Source organism: Ovis canadensis, chromosome 14 (assembly GCF_042477335.2).
Source record: "Ovis canadensis isolate MfBH-ARS-UI-01 breed Bighorn chromosome 14, ARS-UI_OviCan_v2, whole genome shotgun sequence".
NCBI lineage: Eukaryota > Metazoa > Chordata > Mammalia > Artiodactyla > Bovidae > Ovis > Ovis canadensis.
This window is the reverse complement of record NC_091258.1, coordinates 42082312-42093944: the sequence shown is the minus strand read 5'-3', so window position 1 is coordinate 42093944 and position 11633 is coordinate 42082312. Positions and strand designations below refer to the sequence as shown.

Below are 11633 nucleotides of genomic sequence, written 5' to 3'. Positions count from 1 at the left end.
TATGCTATCTAGGTTGGTCATAACTTTTCTTCCAAGGAGTAAGCATCTTAATTTCATGGCTGCAATCACCATCTGCAGTGATTTTGGAGCCCAAAAAAATAAAGTCAGCCACTGTTTCCACTGTTTCCAATCTATCTGCCATGAAGTGATGGAACTGGATGCCATGATCGTTTTCTAAATGTTGAGCTTTAAGCCAACTTTTTCACTCTCTTCTTTCACTTTCATCAAGAGGCTCTTTAGTTCTCCTTCACTTTCTGCCATAAGAGTGGTGTTATCTGCCTACCTGAGGTTATTGATATTTCTCCCGGCAATCTTGATTCCAGCTTGTTCTTCCTCCAGCCCAGCGTTTCTCATGATGTACTCTTCATAGAAGTTAAAGAAGAAAGGTGACAATATATAGCCTTGAAGTACAGCTATCCCTATTTGGAACCAGTCTGTTGTTTCATGTCCAGTTCTAACTGTTGCTTCCTGATCTGCATATAGGTTTCTCAAGAGGCAGGTCAGGTGGTCTTATATTCCCATCTCTTGAAGAATTTTCCACAGTTTATTGTGATCCACACAGTCAAAGGCTTTGGCATAGTCAAGAAAGCAGAAATAGATGTTTTTCTGGAGTTCTCTTGCTTTTTTGATGATCCAGCAAATGTTGGCAATTTGATCTCTGATTCCTCTGCCTTTTCTAAAACCAACTTGAACATCTGAAAGTTTACTGTTCACATGTTGCTGAAGCCTGGCTTGCAGAATTTTAAGCATTACTTTACTAACGTGTGAGATGAATGCAATTGTGCAGTAGTTTAAACATTCTTTGGCATTTCCTTTCTTTGGGATTGGGATGAAAGTGGACTTTTTCCAGTCCTGTGGCCACTGACTGCAGAGTTTTCCAAATTTTCTGGCATGTTGAGTGTAGCACTTTCACAGAATCATCTTTCAGGATTTGAAATAGCTCAACTGGAAATCCATCACCTCCACTAGCTTTATTCATAGTGATGCTTCCTAAGGCCCATTTGACTTCATATTCCAGGATGTCTGGCTCTAGGTAGAAATCACCATTGTGATTTCTGGGTCATGAAGATCTTTTTGGTAGATACTGCATATTGTCAATATTTTAAATTTTGAGATCAAACCATTGATTTTCCTTTTTGATTGCTGATCAAGGAACAAGTTATAAGGCTAGGGGACGAGTGCTTGGAGCACTGGGAATGTCTAGGTCAGAACCCTAGACACACATACTCTCACCACAGAAATTCCTTCACTCATGAGGCCTCAAGCTACAGCAAACACATGTTGATTAATCTCACATTTTATAATCTCACAAGTTTATAAGGTATTAAAAATACATGTTTCACAGTTTAAATACTCAACCAAATACTGATGTAATAAAAAATTCAAGAGGCATAAAATTACATGATTATAAACATTTGCTCTAGACTAGTAAACTGGAAATGAGACGGTAACTTTGGCATGAAGAGCCTAGACTTCAAGACAGAAAGATCTGTTGCAGTCCTAGACCTAACTCACTTGACTGACTGAGGTTATATGTACTGGCTACCGAGATAACACAAAGGGAGAAGATGTAGACTTGACTCACATTCACAAGGCAGCAGAAGAAACATACTCTACGTGTATGTGTATGAGTGTGAATCTTATATTGAAGGAGGAAAGGAAGAGGCCAAGCTAACTCCATCTTGAAAATGAAGGAAACTCCATCTTGCACTTTCTGTGAGCTTTGGACCATGTGCCTCGTAGCCATGGGTATAACATACCTCCAGCCAAACTGGCCTTCTGGACTGATAAACACCAGACTGCATACCAAGATTTCCCATCACTGAAAAGAATGTGATAATCCCCTATGTAATCAATCACCTTTGTAATCTTTATGTCACCCATTGGTGTAGGCTACAATGTATAATCAGCTGATGCTTCTGATTATGAATCATGGCTGTAACCTGATTATATCTCCCTTTAACACTTTCCATGCTAAGTTTAAGGATCTGGGGATGTGGGCTTCAGTAGTACACTTAAGCTATATAAGATTTTCGCAAAAGTTGGTCAGGGTCCCTGGCTAAAGAGGAAATTCTGCCTCAGACCCATCGGTGTAATAAAACTCCACTATCCACCTTGTCTTGAGTGAGTTTGTTTCCCAGATCGTTTGGCTATAACATTTGGTGCATTGGCTGGGAAACTCCTCATTTTAAGGAGACAAGTCCCATTTGGGGATACTCTGAGGTTTCGTGGCTTGGATCTTCTAAAGAGGGTAAGGCGCCTTGCCCTTCTGGAAAACATCTGTTTCTTGATGCCCAGACCTTCCACGTTAAGTGGGCAGTGGACATCAGCAGGGGAATTGAGTGCTCAGGTAAGGAAGTTTCCCACGCTGTGGGGTGGAAGAGGGAGCCTGAGAGGTAGTAGGGGAAGCACAGACCATAAATGTCACAAGGGAGGGAGTGGAGGTAGTGTCTGCACGGTCTTGGGTTAAATTTGTCAGGTGGTCGTGAGAGGGCTTTTGGGGGAAGAAATTTGGTCTTTGTGTGCTTGTATTCTGCCCTCCCCTAGGAGGTGTCCCATCTGCTGTGGAATTCTTAACCCCCTCAGAACTGTCAGGCTAGAAGGAGAGGGATACATAAGTGAGCACGAATTGGCCATCTATGGACCATGGGATATTTAACCCATCTGTGTTTTCATCTGCACCCGATCAAGCCCACCCAGGCAAAATGGACTTTAAAAGTCAAGGGAGAAACAGTATTGCACCACGTGGTCTTCTGGTTCAGCCGTGCTGACTGACAGGTGAAGACACGCTGATCCCCCTTCTCCCTCTGGAATCTGGCAGGTAAGGTTCTTCTCACCCCAATTAGGAAGAAGACGGAATGGCAATTTAAATGTTTCACAGAGTAGAAATATCAGAAGTACACAGGATACTGAGAACTTTGTAGACAGAATGAAAAGGAAAAGTAGAAGAAGGTCCGAGAAAGTAAGCAAGATGGGAGGAAATGAATCTAAGGCAACTGTACTGGAGTGCATGATTAAAAATTTTAAGAAGGGATTTGGAGGAGACTATGGGGTGAAGATGACGCCTGCCTCCACATACTCTGTGAGGTCGAATAGCCCTCCATGGGAGTAGGATGGCCACCAGAAGGCACCATGAACTTAAAAATAGTGAAAGCAGTCTATACAGTAGTCACAGGAGAGCCGGGACATCCAGATCAATTTCCACATATTGACTCATGGCTAGGATTACCTCAAGACACCCCCTCCTTAGACGAGACTGTATATCAAGATAGGGAAAGGAGCAATATTAACAGCTCAAAAATTGACTACTGATAAAAAAGAAATTCTTCAGGATTTGGCTGGGGATGCCTTGCCCCCTCCCCTATACTGGATCATGACGCGCCCACCACCCAGTGCTTCACCAGGACCAGTGGCCACTTTAATGTCCGATCCAGGGTCACGTGGAGTTCCTGCAGCAGCCGCTGCTCCTCTGCCAGCTCTCCTGGAGATTGTAGAGCCACCTTTATGGCAGGCTCCGATCCCAGTGATGGAGACCTCTGGTCAATGGCCCCAGCATTCCACCTCAGCCAGACCTCCTAGATTGTATCCACCCCTTCTGGCGAGTACTGATGGGAAGGGGAAAGAAAACACAGTAATTAGACAGAGGCTGCACTCCTGCAAGGAACACGGGGAAAGAACCCCATTACAGATGCCTCTCAGAGAGCTTCGAAAGCCTCCGGTTCAGGACGCAGGTGGGCACTACCATCCAGCCTCCTGTGGCCTATTATTACCAGCCATTTTCCTCTACGGATATATTAAATTGGCAGAGACACATCCATCATACTCAGGGGAGCCACAAGCCATGATGATGCTAATGGAGACTATTTTTCGAACCCACCACCTTACATGGGATGACATAATCCAACTACGAGTCTCCCTTGTCAGCACTGAGGAAAGACACAGGATCCTAACTGAGGCCAGAAATAGTTAAGAGAATGGTACCTAAGGGTACTGCAAACCCGCAGCGGTGGGCAGAACTAGCCACCCCTGATAAGAGGCCCAATTGGGACTGTAACACAGAGGATGGGAGGAGCCACCTGGAGAGATATCAGGAGGCTATTTCACAAGGCCTGAAGAGGGGGGCCTGAAAATCTATGAGTATGGCCAAACCCTCTGAAGTGATTCAAAGGGAAACCAAATCACCCTCTGAGTTCTATGAAAGACTGTGCGAGGCCTATAGACTTTATACACCAATAGATCCAGAGGCTGCTGCGTCTCAGATGGTGATAAATGCAGCCTTTGTGTCTCAAGGCTACCCTGATATCAGACGCAAACTTCAAAAGGTGGATGGGGTACTGGCCATGACTAGCTCACAAATAATTGAGATCACTGATAAGATATTCAGAAATAGAAATGTAGAGGCTAAGAGGGAAGCTGAGAAAAGACAGAAAGAAGATAGTAAGAGGCCCACCAGAGGATCATGGTACTGGCTGTGGCTTTGGGAAGGCCTCTTCCTGGATGTACCCCATAGCCCACAACCCCTCTGAATCAGGGCCTATATCCTGGCAAACCCTCTATAAGAAGGCCCAGGGCCACCCTGCAACCAAACCAATGAGCCTGATACCAGGACTTCAGTCACTGAAAAAATGAATGCCCCCAAAATAATGGGAAAAAAGAGTTGACGTCATCTGTTATAGGGCTGGCTAGACTAGAGACTGAACAGGGTGTCAGGCCTCAAAGACACAAGGTCCCTGGGAGCCCATGGTGAAACTAAAAGTCGGGGACCAAATTATTGCCCTTATAGTGGACACCGGGTCAGAAATGTCAGTGGTGACTGAACTGGTAGCACCGCTCTCAACAAAGGCCACTGTCATAGAAGGAGTAACCAGAGAAAAGCTTCTCAGACCATTCTGTTTACTCCAGAAATGCCAGATCGGGGGACAAGTGATGCACAAATTCCTGTATATGCCTGAATGTCCAGTACCTCTGCTGGGGAGAGACTTGTTGTCTAAACTGGGGGCACAAGTGACGTTTTCCCCCCAAGAAAGACGCACTCTCCAGGTGGGCTCAACCACCTATTTACTCTCCCTCTCAGTAACCCCTCAAGATGAATGGAGGTTACATGACCCTCTGGAAGAAAATCCGGATGGATTAGACAGCTAAGTGAAGGAACTAATCCGATGATTTCCCGAGGTTTGGGTGGAAGATCAACCCCCTTGCCACGGGGGCTTGCTATATATCAAGCTCCAGGGGTAATAGAACTCAAACCCGGTGCCACCCCAGTCAGAAAATGTCAGCACCCACTGCCTCTAGAGGCTCAAGTTCGAATTTTGCCACACATAAACAGACTGAAACAGACAGGCATCCTGACTGAATGCCAGTTGGCCTGGAGCATACCAGTCCTACGAGTCAAGAAAGAAGGGGGACAGGACCTGTGCAGGACCTCAGACTGGTCAACCATGACTGTACATCCCACCATTCCTAACCCCTATACTTTACTTAGCTTCCTCCCACCAGATGCTAAGGTTTATACTTGTTTAGATCTCAAGGATGCCTTCTTCTGTATATACCTCACCCTGGTGTCTCAACCCATTTTTGGTTTTGAATGGGAAGACCCAGCAGGGGGCACCAAACAACAGCTCACCTGGACTCCTCCCACAGAATTTAAGAATTCCCCAACCATCTTTGGGGAAGCCTTGGCTTCCGACCTGGACTCCTTCCAGCCAGAGTTCAGATGCTGGTTGCTAACAATACGTGGACGACTTGCTGTTGGCTGCCAAGAATGGTGAAGACTGCTGGGAAGGGACCAAGGCTTTCCTACAGCTATTGCTGGAGTCTGGCTCCCAAGTCTGAAAAAAGAAGACACAGATCTGCAAAGAGGAGGTAAGATATTTGGGGTTTGGTCTGAGAGGAGGCACGAGGCTGTTAGACCAGTCCAGAAAAGAGGTAGTTTTGAAAATCCTGCAACCCAGAACCAGATGACAGGTCTGAGAGTTCTTGGGAGCCACTGGGTTTGTAGGATTTGGGTTCCAGGCTATTGCCAGATGGCACAGCCATTATATGAACTCCTAACTGGACCAGAAGGAGATTCACTAAATTGGACTGAGAGACAGCAACAGGCCTTTGAGGAACTAAGGCTGGCAATTACGTCAGCGCCTGCCTTAGGCCTGCCAGAGCTTGCTAAGTCATTTACTCTTTATGTGACTGAAAAGGACAAGGTGGCTATGGGAGTGCTGTCCCAGACTATGGGGACCTGGGACAGACCCATGCTTATCTCTCGAAATGGCTGGACAATGTTGCCATCGGGTGGCAGGGATGCTTACAGACAGTTGCTGTGGTTGCCTTACTGGTCCGGGAAGCAACCAAGCTGAGTTTGAGCCAAGATTTGATCGTAAAAGACCCTCATAAGGTCAACACTCTCCTGCAAGGGGACCCCCATAAATGGCCATTGACATACCAGATCACTCAATACCAGGAACTGTTATATGAGAAACCCTGTGTTACTATTGAGCCTTGCAGGTCCTGAATCCAGCCACTCTCCTTCCTGTGGGAGAAGGTGGGCCCTCACATGATTGCAAGGAAATCCTAGAAGAAGTTTATGCCAGCGGACCTGACTTGAGAGACCAGCCAATAACGGACCCAGATTGCGTCCTGTACACCAATAGCACCAGACTGGCGAAACAAGGATGACTGTAGGGATATGCAGTAGTCATGGAAGAAACCATCGTTGACGCTAGCCCTCTGCCATCACACTGATTTGCCCGATGGCCTGAACTATGTGCTCTAAACCAGGCCCGCCAGCTGTCAAAAGGTAAGAAGACAAACATTTACACAGACTCCAGGTAAGCTTTTGCTGCTTTACATGTACATGGGGCTTTATATAAAGAGAGAGGTCTTGTGATAGCCAATGGAAAGGGCATTAAAAACAAGGAAGAAATCTTAAGTTAGCCATGATACACTGTCAGGTTCACCAAAAGGAAGACACCCCACAAGCATGAGGAAACTGACTAGAAGATAAAGCCTCAAAACATGCGGCTAAGAAATCTGGGGCTGCTGGTGGGGGATCTATCAGAACCTTGACTCTCCCACAGTATACCCCAGGGTGGCTGAAGCAGAAAGGGCCTCCCAAAGTGAAAAAGGTTGGTGGGAACTGACAAATGGCAGGTTACTGGTACCCGAGGCATTAGCCCCCACACCAGTGTCTCAGGTTCACCAGGCAACCCACTTGGGACATGACAAAATGGAAGAATTAATTTGAAAGTATTTCTTAATCCCACAACTTTCCTCCTTATGTAGAATGGAATCCTAGAACTGTTCTGCTTGTCACAGGTCAGTGCTGCCCCTGGATATAAATAAAAACCTCCAGGAATACAGTTAAAAGGGACTCTACCCTTTGAACATTTACAAGTGGACTTTACTGAGATGAAACCCTGCTGACACTATCGCTATTTGCTGATCACAGTATGTATCACAGTATGTATCTTCTCAGGATGGGTGGAGGCCTTCCCCACCTGAACTGAAAAAGCAAATGAGGTAGATCACTGTCTGCTTTGAGAAATAACCCCCAGATTTGGGTTCCCAACCAGGATAGAATCAGAAAACAGCCCTGCCTTTGTAGCCAGCTTAATTCAACAGGTATGTAAAGCTCTAAATGTCAAGTGGAAATTACATACAGCATATAGGCCCTGGAGTTCTGGAATGGTGGAAAGAATCAACCAAACTCTTAAAGAGAAACTTTCAAAATGGATCATAGAGACTGATTATTCATGGATGGACTTGCTTCCAGCAGCTTTACTCAAATTAAGGGTAACCCTGCATTCCCATGGTTATTCTCCTTATGAAATTGTCTATGGGAGGCCCCTCCCATAGTAAGACAGGTGTCGGCAAATATGCCACAGACAAGGGGATGGGATTTCACAACAGATGGAACAACTGTGTAAGGTATTAAATCAGGAAACTAAGAAAGAGTGCCACTCCCCCTTGGGGAACATATATACCAATTTGTGCTTGGTGATCAGGTGTGGGTCAAGGACTGGAAACACAACTCCTTGGCCCCACATGGGAAGGGTCCAGATACTGTCTCTCTGACCACCTCTACGGCAGTTAAAGTTGCAGGAGTCATGCCCTGGATCCACCATATGAGGGTGAAAAGAGCATACCACACAGACCCGGAGGACATCGAGTGGACTACACAAAGGGCCCTCACTTATCCCCGTGAGACCAAGGTCATCTTAAAGAAGAAGAAGAGATGAAGCTCTGCAATGAACTGCTGCTTCAAGGACTTGCCAGTAATCTCTTGAGACTAGCTAATAGTTTCAGCACAAGACAACGTTTTCATTTCATGGCCCATTCCTATGCTGACTTTCATAAAAAATCCAGCTGCTGGGTATGAGGAGCCATGCCCATGTCATCATGGATGGACTCTTGTGGTGGGTATCACCTCTATGGAAGGAGAGTTGATATGCCTAGCTTATGTGATTTTTTGCATCAGGCAAAACAACAAAAATCAAGCCTAGAAACTGTAATCACAGCAGCCACTACCCATTGGTGTGATAAAAAGGCCGACAAGCTGACAAACGGCCATGGGATACATTTTTATTATACTCTAAGCTCAGAAAATGCTTATCAGTATCTTGTGACAGCCAATAAGTACAAACAATCAGAAATTAACCAATATTTTGATCAATTTTACCAGATATGGGATGAATGCATGTGGGTTACTCCAGAAAAGGGACAACTTGTTAGGATAGCTGAAATTCGCTGAGGACAAGGTGTACACAACTATTGGATATAATAACCAAACAATGGATAAAAATAATTTAAAACCAATGGGCTTTCTATGGACAGAACAGTACTATAAGACCTATCAAGTTATTTATGATCCCAGTCAATCCACTCAATGGCTTGGGACAGACTGGGGATTCAACCCCAGAATCAGGTGCATTGCTCCTAACGGCACCCATTGGTTATGTGGGACTAACATATGGCCTTGGTTGCCCCCAGGATGGATAGGGAGGTGTACCTTAGGTCTGGCCTTTGCCCATGGAAACATCAGGTCAACAATACAAGAGCTTTTAAATTTACCCTGATGGTCAGGGTAGATGGTCACGATCAGTTTTCCATCGGTATGATTATTTCGGCTGCTGTATTTGTTCCCTCATTGGGTAGTACAGACATAATGATTAGAGTTGAAGCTCCAACTAATTTCACACAAAGAGCCCTAAATGACAGCCTAAGAGCTACTCAAGCACTAAATACTGAACAAATACAAAAGAGAAAAGTGGTAATTCAAAACGAAGTGGCTTTAGACATACTTACAGCCACTCAAGGAGGGACCTGTGCTATAATCAAAGATGAATATTGTGTATATATTCCTGACTTATCTGGCAATATATCAGCCACTGATATCAGCCACATATCAGATGACATGAAGGATCAAGTAAAAGCTATGTCTGATGATAATCTTCCTTTTCGGACTTCTGTTCTATCATGGGTACAGGGTGATTGGTGGAAAACTATATTAACATTGTTATCGTTGTTCTGCTGATTCTGTTATGTGGACCTTGTATTCTCCAATGTGTTGTTAACTTTGTGTCACAGAGGCTGACTTCATTTACCCAAATATACCAGGAAATCTGAAAGGCAGTATATCCTGATGACTGATGCTCACACTGGAAGTTGAGAACATCAAGAGGGGGAAATGAAGGAGGAAAGGAACAGGCCAAGCTAACTCCATCTTGAAAATGAAGGAAACTCCATCTTGCACTTTCAGTGAACTTTGGACTATGTGCCTGGTAGCCATGGGGATAACATACCTGCAGCCAAACTGGCCTCCCGGACTGATAAACCCCAGATTCCATACCAAGATTTCCCGTAGCCAAAAAGAATGTGATAATCCCCTATGTAGTCAGTCACCTTTGTAATCTTTATCGCACCCATTGGTGTAGGCTACAATGTATAACCACCTGACCCTTCCGATTATGAATCATAGCTGTAACCTGGCTGCATCTCCCTTTAACACTTTCCAGGCTAGGTTTAAGGAACCTGGGGATGTGGGCTTGAGCAGTACACTTAAGGTATATAAAGTTTTCACAAAAGTCGGTCGGGGTCCTTGCTAAGAGGAGACTCTGCCTTGTGCCCGGCGGTATAATAAACTGCACTCCACTATCTGCATTGTCCTTCTAAGTGAGTTTGTTTCCTGGAGTATTTGACTATAACAGTATGCTAAAATAGGAAGGCATATAAGTGTCTATCGATCAGCTCAGAAAGCTGCCAAGGCTACTGGGGAAGAGGTGATTTTTCAGCTCTTTCTTCATTGTGTTCTATCTACAACTTTGAGTCTCTGGGAGCTTATAGTTTGTTGCCTATGTTAGATTCTGGACCATTTGGAATGTGCATGTGAAGTAATATGAATGTTAAGTTTAAACACCATAAAATTGTGAGTTTGTTACTACTGGATTAGCTAAAGAGCTGAGATGGCTCTTCCTATGGCTTTATCATAAAACAAATAGAGGGACACTTGGATGTCAGCTCTGTGCACAGAGTAAGGTTAGCTTCTGGGATATAAACGTGGACTGGTGATAAATGACTGTGTCTGGACCTTAGGGGTGCAGGGAGGGGGCACTGCAGGACCAATGTAAGCCTGTATGTTTTCTTTTCTTCCTTTATTGATGATTCAATAGATTTGAGTAAACAGCATAGTAATCAAATTTGCAGATGTTCAACACAGGGATCACTCTGAAAACATCTGAACCAATACAACCAGAAACCAAAAGATTAGTGGAAACAACAACAACAACAACTGTGGTGTTATGACAGACCTCAGGATGTTAAAAATATGATGCACAATTATTTTGGAAAGAGAATTGCCCAAGGGTAGAAAAATGCCCAGAAGCAACTTGATATTAAAGAAAATATGCTATTTTTAAAATCTGTATGAGCTTGGGATTCAGTGTTAATTTTTTCTTTAAATAAGATAGATTTGTGGCTGAAATACGTGTATTACCTGAACTAAGAGAGTAACATATTCTTTCTAAGAAAAAAACAAACACACACAAGTAAGATGACTAGGAGGAAGGGACTACTGAAAGAGTCCTTGATAGCAACAAGCTGGAGATCACTGATATTGTATCATAAAAATAAAGGAAGTGCTTCCTAGATTTTACTAGCAAAAGAAAGATACACTTAACAGTGAGTTTATGCTTGACTTATCAGTGTTTTACCATGAGTTGACATTATTCTAGCCAAAAACATAACTATTTGATATGCTTGTTAATCTGTGTGGCCAAATTGAAGTGAATATTTAATTTCTGGTAAAATAGTGAAATAGTTGAATTACCCAAAGCCCTCTCAAAGAACCTCGATGCATCTTGTAAGCATTCACAAAAGTGGCTACAAGCTGTCTAGATTCATAGCCTGAGTTTTCAATCCAGTAGGTGTCACTGAGCATTTTACTTAATTTTGCCTATCTCAAAAAGTTTTTGGAATATTCTTTAAGATAACTTATATAAAGCTTTTAGCATAGGGATTAACATACAATATGTTCTTAACTATCAAGTTATGATTGCGTGCTAAGTTGCTTTAGTCGTGTCCAGATCCTTGTGACCCAATGAACTGCAGCCTTCCAGTCTCCTCTGTCCATGGGATTCTCCAGG

At 44.0% G+C, this 11633-nt stretch overlaps 1 pseudogene; it reads left to right on the top strand.

The window, feature by feature from the left end:
* Positions 1-8377: 8377 nt before the first annotated feature.
* Positions 8378-9661, top strand: LOC138419508 (endogenous retrovirus group PABLB member 1 Env polyprotein-like; annotated as a pseudogene).
* The last annotated feature ends 1972 nt before the right edge of the window (positions 9662-11633 follow it).